General features: G+C 36.7%; 1 protein-coding gene across 10 annotated transcripts in view; it reads left to right on the top strand.

The window, feature by feature from the left end:
- Lcorl (ligand dependent nuclear receptor corepressor like) overlaps nt 1-13,155 on the top strand; it is a 154,576-nt gene that overhangs the window by 52,330 nt on the left and 89,091 nt on the right. The gene's annotated exons all lie outside the window — the stretch shown is intronic.

The raw sequence follows: 13,155 nt of genomic DNA, 5'->3' as shown, positions 1-13,155 counted from the left end.
AGTGCCAATGTGCATCCCTAGGCTGGCTCTTTATTCTTCTCTGCTTCTTAATAGTCTCATTAGTTAAAGTATAGTACAGATTTTCTAAGTCTCTCTATCTTAAGACCTGGATCTGGCCATCTGTTTTGGCATTCCTTTTACTTCCAGCCAGGAGCTCCCAAAACTGAGACAGTCCTTCCAGCATTGACTTTTTGCTTTTTCTCCAACTTCATAGAGTTTCCTGTTTGCTATGCCTTTGAAGCTGGAGATGTTGAATGCCACTTACCTTTCTGTTAACTATTCCTCACTGTTTCCTGAAGATTCTTCAGACCATGCTTGCATGTCAGCTCAAGGAATCATAGATTTTAAGTGAACAATCCAGTGAGTTTTGTCAGATGTATGTTGGTTTTTATTTACTTTCATTTTATTTATTTATATAGATTTGGTTTCATTTGATGAAAGACTTAAAAATAATTGGGAAATGAACATATTTGGCCCAGTGAGTTTGTGCACTAAATTTGCTGTCTCTTCTGGTATAGACTAAAAGCTTCTCTCAGATAAATTCTAAAGAAAACAATGGATAGAAGTCAGGAAGCAAGTTGTTTGGTTTTTTGTTTTGTTTTGTTCTTTCTTTTTTTATTCCTATTGAGTTTGAAGAGAAGTCAATTGTGTCTGTGATGGTACGTATAAAAACTATAAATTTAGCTCTTTGCTAGCCTAAGTTCTAAAAACTGTAGAGCTTTTTTTTTTTTTTTTTTTTTTTTAATGCATCAAAGGAAGAAAGCCCTTCTTGGTAGTATTGGCAGAAATGATTTTGGTAATGACTAATGATAAAAAAAATTCAATTAACAGGAATATATTTCCTTTCCCTTTTATTTAAAATAGATATTTTTCCTCACATAATGTATCCTTATTTTACTTCCCCTCCTTCTGCTTCTCCTAGTTTTTTTGCCCTTCCATCCAGATATGTTCCCCCTTTTGTCTCTCATTAGAAAGCAAATAAGCTTCTAAAGGATAATAATAAAATATAAAATAAAACAAAAACTACCACATCAAATTAGACAAAACAACCAGAAGCAAAAAAGAGTCCAAGAGAAGGGACAAGAATTAGAGACCACTTATTCCTACACTCAGGAATAATATAAAAACAATGAATTGGAAGTCATAATATATACACAGAACTGTTGCAGAACCATGCAGGCTCTGTTCATGCTGCCGCAGTCTCTGAGTTCACACGATTTTTCAATTCATGTTGATTTAGAGGGCCTTGTTGTTGTTGTTGGGTTTTTTGTTTGTTTTTTGTTTTTGTTTTGTTGGTGTTCTCCATCCCCTCTGGCTTTAATGCTCTTCCTGTTTCCTCTTCTGCAGGGTTCCCTGAACCCTGATGGAAGCATTTGATGGGAACATCCCATTCAGGGCTGAGTCTTCCAAGGACTCAGGAAGCTTGTCTGGTGATGGCTGAGCAAAGCATTGAACTATGAGTATAGCAGAATGTCAACAGAAGTTATTTTATAGCCACTTTTTTAATGGCATTTAGTTTTCCCCATAGGTCTTTAGGCTATCTAGTCTCAAGTTGTTGGTCACCTAAGCGTGTTGGGTGTAGCTTTCATCTCATGGAGTGGGCCTTAAGTCAAATCAGATATTGATTTGACTAGTGCCACCATTGCTGTAACTTATGTTGCAGGCAGGACACCATTGTAGATCAAAGGGTTTGTGGCTAAGTTGGTGTTTACTTCACTTTTAATAGTACGCAGAGTACTTTCCTATACCAGAGATGTTAGCATGAATGAGTGAAGGCTTTATGTAGGTACCAGCTTGACTTCTTCATTTTCAGTGAGTTATGTAGTCCTTGTCTTTGGCAATGGAGCTTTGTAATAAATTTATGGAAAACAACCTGTAGTCTTGACAACAGCCTGGGTTATTTCGAGATTCCTGTGGGACTCCTTTGGCCAACAACTCAATTAGATGTAACCCAATCCCAGGTCTGAAAGTTTCATTTGGTGACAAGAGATAAACAGTTGGAACTCTGTCTCTCCCCATATTTGGTGATTTTACTTAGATTGCCTTCATATATTTTAGGAAGCTTCTACTACATTATGTTCCCATACTACCTCTCAGATGGCCCTTAATTTTAGTCGTCTCTCTCCATATTCTTTCCCTTGCCCTCCTCTCGTTCCAACATCCCTGTCACCCATCCATCTATAGCTAACTATTCTATTTCCCTTTCCTAACCAGATCTCCCCACCTTCACCCCCCCCCCTACTCCACCCCAGTTCTTTACCCTATACCTAACCTCTGTGGTTCTACTATTGCATGGTTATTATTGACTTAACAGCTAGTATTCGCAGATCAGTTAACATATACATATAGATAGATAGATCATATACATATACCTTTATATATATACACATATATAGTGTGTGTATGATATATATATATATATATCATATTTGTCTTTCTGGGTCTGGAGTACCTCACTCAGGATGAATTTTTTTCTAATTCCACCCATTTACCTACAAATTTCATGATTTCTCTACTACCATGACCACCACCACCACCCCAGTGGCAAATATCCATTTTTCTGTTGAGGAACACCTAGGTTCCTCAATTTCTGGCTGTGATGATCATGGTTCAGCAAATATCTCTAGAATGATGAAGCATCTTTTGGGTATGTGCCCAAGAGTGATATAGCTGGATCTTGAGGTAGATCAGTGTTCATCTTCCTGAGGAACTGCCACAATGACTTCCATAGGAGCTGGAAAAGTTTGCACTCCCATCAATGGAGATGTGTTCTCCCTGCTTCATATCCTCACAAACATGAGCTGTCACTTGTGTTATTGATTGTAGTCATTTTGTTGGTGTGTGTGTGTGTGTGTGTATGTTCATGTTCATGTGTGCACACATGCACTTCCCCTCTTGATTTGTTGTTTGGGATTATTTATTCCTTGTGTTTTCTTGAGTGTGGTTAACTTCTTTATGTTGGAGTTTTCCTTCTAGTGCCTTCTGTGGGACTGGATTTGTAGATGGATATTCCATAAATTTGGTTTTAACATGTAATGTCTTATTTTTTCAGGCTATTGTGAGTGAAAGTTCTGCTGGTTATAGTGCTCTGTGCTGGCATCTGTGGTCTATAACATATCTCTCCAGGCCCTTCTGGCTTGAGAGTCTCCATCGAAAAATTGAATGTTATTCTAATAGGTCTGTATTTATATGTTAATTGGTCTTTTTCCCTTGCATTTTTAATATTCTTTGTTTTGTACACTTAGTGTTATGAGTATAATATGCAAAGGGGACTTTCTTCTCTAGTCCAGTTTATTTGGTGTTCTGTGTACTTCTTTTATCTTGATAAACATTTTATTGTTTAGGTTAGGGAAATTTTATTATGTGATTTTGTTGAAATCGTTTTATGTGCATTTGACCAGGGTTTTTTCTCCTTCCTCTATCCTTATTCTTAGATTTTTATAGTGTCGCAGATTTCCTTCATGTTTTATACCAGGAGTTTTTTAGATTTAACTTTGTTTTGTTTGTTTTTTTTAACTGAGATACCCATTTCTTCTGTTGTGTTTTCAATGTCTGAGATTGCCCCTTACATCTATTATATTCTGTTGATGAGGCTTCCCCTTAAGATTGCTGTTTGAGTTCGTAAATCTCCCCACCCCTCTTAAAATTTGCTTTCCACTTACAATTTTTGAGCTGTTTTATTTCTTTCCACTGTTCATGTTTTCATTAATTTCTGTAAGGGATTTAGTCATTTACTCTTTAACAACCTCTATCATATTCATTAATGCTATTTAAAAATCTTTTTCTTGTGATACAGCTGTATTGTAATGCTTAACAGCCTGCTGTGGTAGGGTTGCTCAGCTCTAGTAGAGACCTTACATGGCTGCTATTGACTGTTTTTACATTGGAGTCTAGGCATCTAGGTTTGGGAAGTTTGTAATTCTGCATGCCGCTATCTGGTCTCGTTTTTATTGAGTAGATGTTTTGTTCTTTTGTTTCTGTTACCCTCTCTGAGTCTTAGGAGGTTGTGGTGGCTGTATGTTGCCTGTTAAGAAGTGTGACCACTTCAGGTTCCAGGTAAAAAGTGTGTCTTGATATTGGGATCTGACACTTAGAAATGGGAATGGAGTTTCGGGGCAAGGCTAAGGGAGTCAACCACAGGGAGGAAAGCAGAGTGTTCCAGGAAGGATCTGCTTTATCTCTGAGAATGGGGTCAGGGAGTAAGAAGGTCTGTTAAAGAACTAGGAATGAGACTAGGGGATTGGGTGTGGAGCAATTGAATGAGAGGCGAAGATCTGCAGTTTCCCTGCTTGCTTCGTGGCCACAGTGTCCTATGGCTTCCCAATGGTGCCTGTCAGAGTTGGGTCTGGCAGAAAGAAATGAGTGGGACAAAGAAAGACCTGTGATCTACTGGAGAAGGGGACAGAAAAAAGGGGGTGCTGCTGCAGAGCTGGTAATTAAATTGAGGGATTGGATTTGGGGAAACAGAGAGAGTGTGTGAAGATCTGTAATTAGCCTGCCTCTCTCCCTGACTAGAGTGGCTTGTGGAATCCTAGGGAATGCCTACTGGACTTAGGGGCCTGGATGGAGCAATGAGTGGAGGGAGAGAAGTTAGGGTTGCAAGGTCCGTATGTTCCACTGGAGATGGGGTAGGTGCAGATGTCATCTACTACAGAGTTCAGGATGAGACTGGAGCATTGGATTTGGAGGAATGGAGGGACAGAGGAGATCTGCAGTTAGCCTACTTGTTTCTCTGGCAGGAAAGGTCTGCAGGATCCCAGGAATATGTTTCTTAGTAAGGGTGCCCTGGTTTGATTTTTCATTTCAACAGTTTTGTATCAAGAATATCCTAATTGTTTATATCACACTAACATTAATACCTTGAATTCAAACCGTCATACTGATATATACTTATTAACTAATAGGCTTTTTCTCACATGTGCCAAAAATTGTGACTTTTGTGTATATAATTTGTAAGATTCCCTTAATGTTTCTTTTAAATTATTTCCATGTGTCCATGCAAAAGCAAGTGGAAAGGGATCGCACATGACATACATACATACAGAGGTGAGAGGATAATTCGGGGTGTCAGTCTCCCTTTTTGCCATTCTTGAGATCGATTCTCTTTGTTGTTTACTGCTGCATTAGCCAGGAGAGCTGGACCATGAGCTCCAGAGGATGCCTGTCTCCACCTCCCATCTTACTGTAGGAATACTGAAATTTACAGACGTGCAACTTTCTAAAGACTCAGGCTCAGCTCTTCATGCATTGTGTGCCACATGCTGCTTTATTTAGTGAGCCTCCTTTTAAGTTAGTATACAAAATAATGGTTTTCATCATGTCTTTCATGCGAAGTATCAATACTTTGCTTGTATCCAGGCATTCCCACTACCTTCCTCCTATCTATGACTTTTGGAAACATGCTGATAAGGTTAAGGATTCACCATTATATTTTATTATTAATTATTGTAAAGAACAAAAATTTACTATCAGACTATAAAGAATTATTTTTAATGATAAAATCATGTTTATTAAGGTTAAGCTAGTATACTTTAGGGGGTCTGTGTATTACTAGTACAACAGTCCTGAAAGAGTTTATCAGTAAGTAATAAAAGTTAAAAAGGTAGTATTTGTACAATAATGACTTTTAGGGATTTCCAGAAAATAATCAGCTTTGCAGGATAGATAGATAGATAGATAGATAGATAGATAGATAGATAGATAGATGTTTATTACAGGCTTTTAAAGATAGTTCCCATTTTTTGCTATGTGTTAAAAATAACAAACTTAAATAATTTTGTGTTAGTAATTGAAATATATTCAGTTACTAAGAGTTATGTTGAATAAATTAGTAATGAGTGGATTTTTGAGTTGAAGAAAATGAAATTGCTATTTATATTTTATATGTGTGTTTTATTTCCTGTTCCTTCGAAAAAATCAATTTAAAGGAGGAAGCTTATTTGACTCAATAATTATAGGTTATTGCATTATTGTGGGGAAGTAAGCTGGCAATAATGAAGCAATTGGTCACATCACTTGCACAGTCAAGAGGAGAGAGCAGTGGATTCTGCATGCATGTGTAAAGTAAACTCTGCTTCTCTACTCTTACACAGTCTGAATCCCTTGCCTAGAAAATGGTGTCACTCATAGTAGGTTGATCTTCCTACCTCATTAATAATCAAGAAAATCTCACACAGACATGACCATAGACCAGCCTAACCTAGATAGTTCCTCATTAAGAATTCCTCCCCTGATTATCCTAGATTGTATTGGTTGACAATTAAAATTAACCATCCCAAAATATACCTATACTGATGTATTTTTGCTACAAAGGATAAAAGTTTTGTATATATTTGTAATAGAGCAATTTTATTTATTCTTTGACAGTGTCAAACATGTAATATATCTTGATTGAAGTGTACTCTCAGCTCACCCTTACCCCCTTCTGAGGTACCATCAAAATATCCCTTTCCCCTGCCCTTCATGTCTTCCAACTTTTTAAGTTGAGTCCAGTTAGTTCTGCCTGTTGGAATGTTGATTGCTGGCTTGATTCTGGGTAGGTAACTAGCTGCAGTGAGTTCATGAGTACAGTAGGCATGCTATGTACAAAAGACAGCATTTCACACAGCACTCTTCTCCATTCTCTGTCCTTAAATCTTTCTACCCCATCTTCCTTGATGTTTCTTTAGTCAGTGGGTAGGGGAATTGATATAAATGTCTCAATCTAGGGCTGAGCACCCAATAGTCACTTATTCTCAGCACTTCAATTAGAGTCTTCATTAACTTCTAACCACTGCATTAAAGTGTTAGAGTAAATCTTCCTTGGTCAACTAAGGTTGAAGGTAGCACGAATCTCATTACATAAAACGAAGTATTTAGAAGGCAATTTAGCAAGACAACAGTAACAGGTGCCTCTCTAGGACCTAGGATCTTCCAGTGGTTATAGTACCAGGCACAGATTCCCTCTTTTGGAGAAGACTTCAAATCCAATAAAAAGGTGGCTGGTTAGCCATTCAGCATTTGTGCTGCTTTTGCACAGTGGGTAGATCTTGCCTGGTAGGTTGGTATTGTAGCAGGTGAGGTTCACCTCTGGAAATACCATTGATGATCTACATAACACCCTCTGGCAGTGTTAAAGCTAGCCAACAGGGAGTTTTCAGGTTCTATATGTCCTACAACCAAAGTGTGTTGAATTTTCAACAGTGGAGTATTAAAAGTATGTCTTATTTTTCTGAAAATGTGCTAGAAAGAAGAGATACCAAAATGATTATGGTAATTATTTTTGAAATGTGAATTATGAATGATTTTTTGTATCTCATCAAAAATATATAATTTAAGAATAAAAAATATTTTTGTGATCATTTTATAGTTTTCTTCTAAAGATTCTTAAAAATAACTAGAGGCAAGTATATGGCTAAGTTAATTGAAAACATTGTGAATTATTCATTGCCATCGATCATATTGTATAATAGTCTAGTGTTTTTATTAGATGAACTTTACATCTAATTTTCTAGAATTTTCAAACCATAAAGGACCTTTTATTTTATTAGAGGTTTCAAATTTATTCTCATTTTATATCACATATGTCTTCATATTTTCTTAAACAGTCCTTGGCTAGGAATGGATCTTAACAGATACACAAAGATATATTCAAATGTTTCCTGTCTGGTTTTCAGAGTACCTGTTGCTGATACTAGATATATTATTATCTGCTTTTTTAAGGTTCTAGAGGTCTTTCAAACTTTGAAATAAAAAAAATGTGGTATATTCCTCAACCATACTTCTTACCTGCTTTTCTTTCATAGTCATATTTAAAGTCAATGTTAAACTTCATTGTCCTCTGCCAATCCAATTTGCAACTTGGAACTTGTAGCCTCATCTGTCTTGTATACATATTTTGATAAATACTTTTATTCCTTTAGAAATTAGTTTGTTGTCCATATCAGGTTCGTGCATGCTGTCACGAGTCTACCATCGTAGTACACAGTATTGCTACTGTCCTGTCAGTCTCCTCTTCTCCTTCCTTCCCTCCCACCCTGTGAGAAACAGTCTGTATTTTTATTGTCTCTAAAGGTTGGCTTTTACCACAATCTCACATAGTTGGAATGGGTTTGACTATAGTTTCTCAAACACATTTCTTTTACTTAGCGGTATACATTTGTGGATCTTTCTTTGTGCCTCAGTAGTGGTTTTCTTTGTGTCACTTAATATTCTTGCCTAGTGTTTCCTTACCTACTTACTTACTGAAGCATATTTTAGTCACTTTCAAATTTTGGCAGTTATAAGTAAGGTATCTCTAAATATCCATGAGTTTCAGGATAAACCAAAGTTTCCAACTTTCTTTCATTAGCATGAATACCTAACAGCATCATCAGTAGATCATATGGGACAACTATATTTGTGTTCCTTAGAAACAGCTAGACTGTTTTCAAAATTGGCTGTCTGCTTTGTGTTCTGACCAGTGAGAGATTTTGTTGTTTCCTTACTGCTCCTAGTCCTTGCTAGCCTTCGATAGCTGTGTTTGGGTTTTTGTGATTCTAATAGATCTGTATTGGTATCCTGATTTCCCAGTGTATAGATCCCTAATGCATTTGGTATTAACTGTCTTCTCACACACATATTTGAATCTGTGTATTTTCTGGGTGGGTGTGTTCAGACTGGTCTTGATATTTGGATAGTAATAGAACCAAAATTAAGTATTTCTTTTTTGTTTTTCTGTTTTTTGGAATGGATGGTAGAGAACCATGTGGGTTGCTGTTTTCTGTTTGGCAAATGTTTACGTAATTCTTGATCTATTTTTTTTTAGTTCCAGACACCCTGAGGTTATCTGTTATCCTTGCCTAATATTTGGCTGCTTTTTCTGTTAGAGGAATTGGTTTTTTTCACCAAAATTGTCAAATTTCTGCGCATCATATTGTGTAACATTCCTTTATTCTTTCAGTGTCTCTAACTTCAGAAGTGACTACCTATCTGTTCTGATAGTGGAATTTTCTCTCTCTCTTTTTTTTTTTATAATTAGTCTACCTAGACATTTATGGGTTATATTGTCTTTTCAAAGTGCCAACTGATTTTAGTGTTTGGAAAGGCCCATACTACAGTCGGGGAGGGTGTGTAGCTGGGAGGGTGTGTAGCAGGGAGGGTGTGTAGCAGGGAGAATGTGTAGCAGGGAGGGTGTGTAGCAGGGAGGGTGTGTAGCAAAATGTTGAGCTCATTGTCTCTTGACACTGCAACATGTACATCATTTTATGTTTTTTCCTTTGTACTTTTCTTTAGTTTTTCTTCAATTTTTTAAACAATGTGTTTTGGTCATCTTCTTTACCCTCCTGAGACTTTCACAGATTCCCTCTCAACTTCATAATCTTTCTCTGAAAAAACACACAAAACCAGAACAACAACAACAACAAAAGGCAGGGAAAAAACAAGACAGACAAGTCACCGAACTGTTTTCAGTATAGTTACTAAAATGTTTCATAGTAAAAATTTGTATAAGCATATAAAATTGTATGTGTGTCTCTGCCATACACACGTGTGTGTGTGTGTGTGTGTGTGTGCGCGCGCGCATGCGCGCTACAGAATTCAGACCCATACTTTGTTTATGATAAACAAGCGTTCCACCACTAGGCTGCAGCTGTAGCCATACATTATTTTTTAGCTGCATTGTCGTTGTTCATCTTTGCTAGAAATCAGTAAACTTAAGACCATTGTTCTAAAAATTTAAAAAAAAAACAAAAACCTTTGTTCAGTGAGTAACACAAACTAAAATCTAGGTTTTTATTTTTCACTGAAGTTTATCTCTGGGAACTATAAATTTATATTCTGTGAATAAAGTATACTTAAAAGGACAAAGTGTTCAAAACAAATGGAAATTACATTTTACATACTTATATACATTACATGTTTTTCTTTAACTTTTCTTACAGCTTTAAGATGCAAGTATTGCTCCCTTCATGTTCCAAAGAAGAGACTGAAGCCTGGAATAGCATACTTGCTTGATGCCACAACTAGTATATAGAATGTCCCTATAGCTATATCATGTTATTTTCAGTTTTTGGTCTTTCTTTTTTTTTTTTTTTTTTTTTTTTTTTTTTTTTTTTTTTTTTTTTATTTTTTTTTCAGTTTTTGGTCTTTCAAGACAAGGTTTCTCTGTGTAGCCTTGACTATCCTGGACTCACTTTGTTGACCAGGCTGGCCCTGAATTTACAGAGATCCACCCGCCTCTGCCTCCTGAGTGCTGGGATTACAGGTGTATGCCACTGAACCTGGCCACCTATATCAGGTTTTATAGCAAATTTTTATTGCCTTTTAAAAATAAGCCCATTTATTTTTTGGTATTTTTGATGGGGTCTTAGTGTAACCCTACTAGCCTGAAATCTACTATGTGAAATAAGCCAGCCCTGAACTTCTGTCAATTTGCCTACCTCAGCCTCCTGAGTACTAGGATTATAAGTGTGTACCTCCATACCTATTTCAATAAAGGTATATTATTTAAATCTTTTGGAGCCTCAGTTTTTATGTCTCAATTGGTAGTTGTCTTAATCTAAAATTGTCGTATGTGTGTCAACATACATTAGTATTGAAACTCATTGATTTTTAATTTTTAACATTTTTAAGCATAGAACCATCCATATGTCTTTTGCCTGCATTCATGTCTGTGCACCATGTTCACAAAAGGCAAAAAGAATGCATCAGATCCCCTGGAACTGAAGTTACAGATGGTTGTGAACCACCCTCTGGTGCTGGGTATTCAGTGTAGGTCCTCTGCTAGCACAGCCAGTGCTCTTCACCACTGAAACATCCCTCTCTCCCTCTTTTTTAATATCTTCCAAGTCTGTTAGCCATTTTTCAAAAATCTCAATGTTGTAATTTTTTTCATGAAAGCCATGATAAAAATAAAAATCACTAAGAATTCCTTAACTTATCAAAACTTGTTTGGCATAAGCCGTGTTTTTACGGCATTAATCCTGAACAAATAATAAGTAGCTCTGAAGTCTATTGACTAACTTAAGAGTGATCAGAGGAAACTGCCCTCCAGTGTGCATATGCAAGTCCCAGGGTTACACTGGAGCAAGTTCCTGTGGTGGATGATGAAATGTCAAGGAAACAGGGAAGCCCTGGGTGCTGTTACAGATCTGTAATACTAACAGTGGAGAGAGAAGGATCTCTACAAATTCAAAGCTTCCCTGGTCTACATAGTGACTTCCAAGCCACTCAGACTCTACAAAACAGGATCCTGTTTCAAATGGGGCTGGCTTACACCTTTTCTTTCAAAGCCTCAGCAATGAATGATGCACATATCTTTATTCCAGAATCAAAACAACCTAAGTTTACATAGCTAAAGTTCTCTAAGGACTCAGTTTTTTTCCCCAAAGTTGTTTTGGTGTGTGTGTGTGTGTGTGTGTGTGTGTGTGTGTGTGTGTGTGTGTGTGTGTGTGTGTGTGTGCGCGCGCTCACACACATGCCTTTTTGCACATGTGGGACTCAGAGGTTAACTTTCAGGAGAGTCAGTTCTTTACCTGTTTGAGCAGAGTCTCTCCTGTCTGTGCTACTGCTGTTCATACTCCCGTCTAGCTGGCCACAGGCTTCCAAGTGATTCTCCGATCTCTACCTCTCCTCTCACTATAGAAGTGATAAGATTACACGTTCATACCACCACATCTAACTTTTAAAATGTGGTTTCTGTGGATCAAACATGAAGTGTGAGACATGCCTTTACCCTATGAGCCATCTCCCAAGCCCAGGAATCAGTTTTTAATTTTTAGGTTATTTAAAGTTTTTGTGTGTGGGACTGGAGAGATGGCTTAGCAGTTAAGAGAACTGTCTGTTCTTCTAGAGGTTCTGAGTTCAATTCCAGGCAACCACACAGTGGCTCACAACCATCTGTAATGGGATCTGATGCCCTCTTCTGGCTTACAAGTGTTCATGCAAATAGAGTGGTCATATCAAATAAATAAACAAACAAACAAACAAATAAATAAATAGAATCTTTTTTAAAAAGAAAACTGGAAAAGGGGAAATACATATTTTTTAAAGTTTTTGTATGTGAAACTGTCTGTAGAAAAGTGACTATATTAAGCAAAATATACAAATTGATACAAAATAACATGTATCAAATACATGTTTGATGGTACCAGATTAAAAACAAAAACATTTAGTAATTCTGTGTTGCTAATAAGTACCTTTGCATGGTGTTAGATTTTTGTAATATTTTCATTTGTCTGCAAATAATATAATCCACCAAAGCTGATTGAACTTTGTGTCCTAAAAAGTCATAGCTCTTAAATGTGTTTCCAGCCCAGATTTCCAATCTTCAAATATCTTTTCATTATTGTGTACTGGGTCTTAGAGTCCCACATACAGTTCTTGGCAAATGTATGTAAGTGTTAATATTTTTGTTCTACTGGCAAAATCTTTCTACAAATTTTTATGATCTTCCACTCTGTTTGGATTGATGTAAAAGGGACCTATGTGTGACCCTAATCAGTATAATTGCTCATTATCGTTCCAGTAACAGTACACTTTATTTTCTGTGTAACATAGAAGAGACATGTCTTCATCTCCATTGTGCTTTTTAAAAGAATTTCTTAGCACACTGATGGTTTTCCAATTAGCCATTGTATAGCTGTCTCAGATAGCAAAGACTTCACATGTAAGGTTTTACATGCAGAACTGGAAGGACATTCTATTGTTATCAGTGATATTTAAAACTTAGTGCATCTTCTAAATGTAATTAAAATGACAGTGTTAAACCTTTTTAAAATGTCCTTAGCAGATAAGTGTTTTTGTGTTCTAAACACTTTTTAAATATATTAGAACTATTGGATTGTAAGGAGTAGTAGTCAGAAACAGAAAACAAAGTAATCCATGTTTTAAATGTTTTATTCCATCACTATTACATAGGTGTATATAATGTGCTTTGATTATATTACCACTGCCCATATCCTCACTTAGCCCCCCTCCACAGTCTGTTCAAGTCTTCTTTCCTAAGGTTTTTTGTGCCCCTCTAATTAATTATTGTTGCTTGCATAAGTTTGGGTTATTTACTTGAGCAAAGACAACTTAACCAAGTGACTACAGAAACAGGACTTCCTTCTGTCACCATCCACTAACTGCCTTTATCTCCTCATGGGAGAATAGGGGCCAGTGAACCCCTGCACATTTACAATGGAATGTGGATAG

This window comes from Acomys russatus, chromosome 22 (assembly GCF_903995435.1).
Source record: "Acomys russatus chromosome 22, mAcoRus1.1, whole genome shotgun sequence".
Lineage (NCBI taxonomy): Eukaryota > Metazoa > Chordata > Mammalia > Rodentia > Muridae > Acomys > Acomys russatus.
Note: the sequence above shows the minus strand (reverse complement) of the source record. Positions and strands in the feature narration are given on the sequence as shown.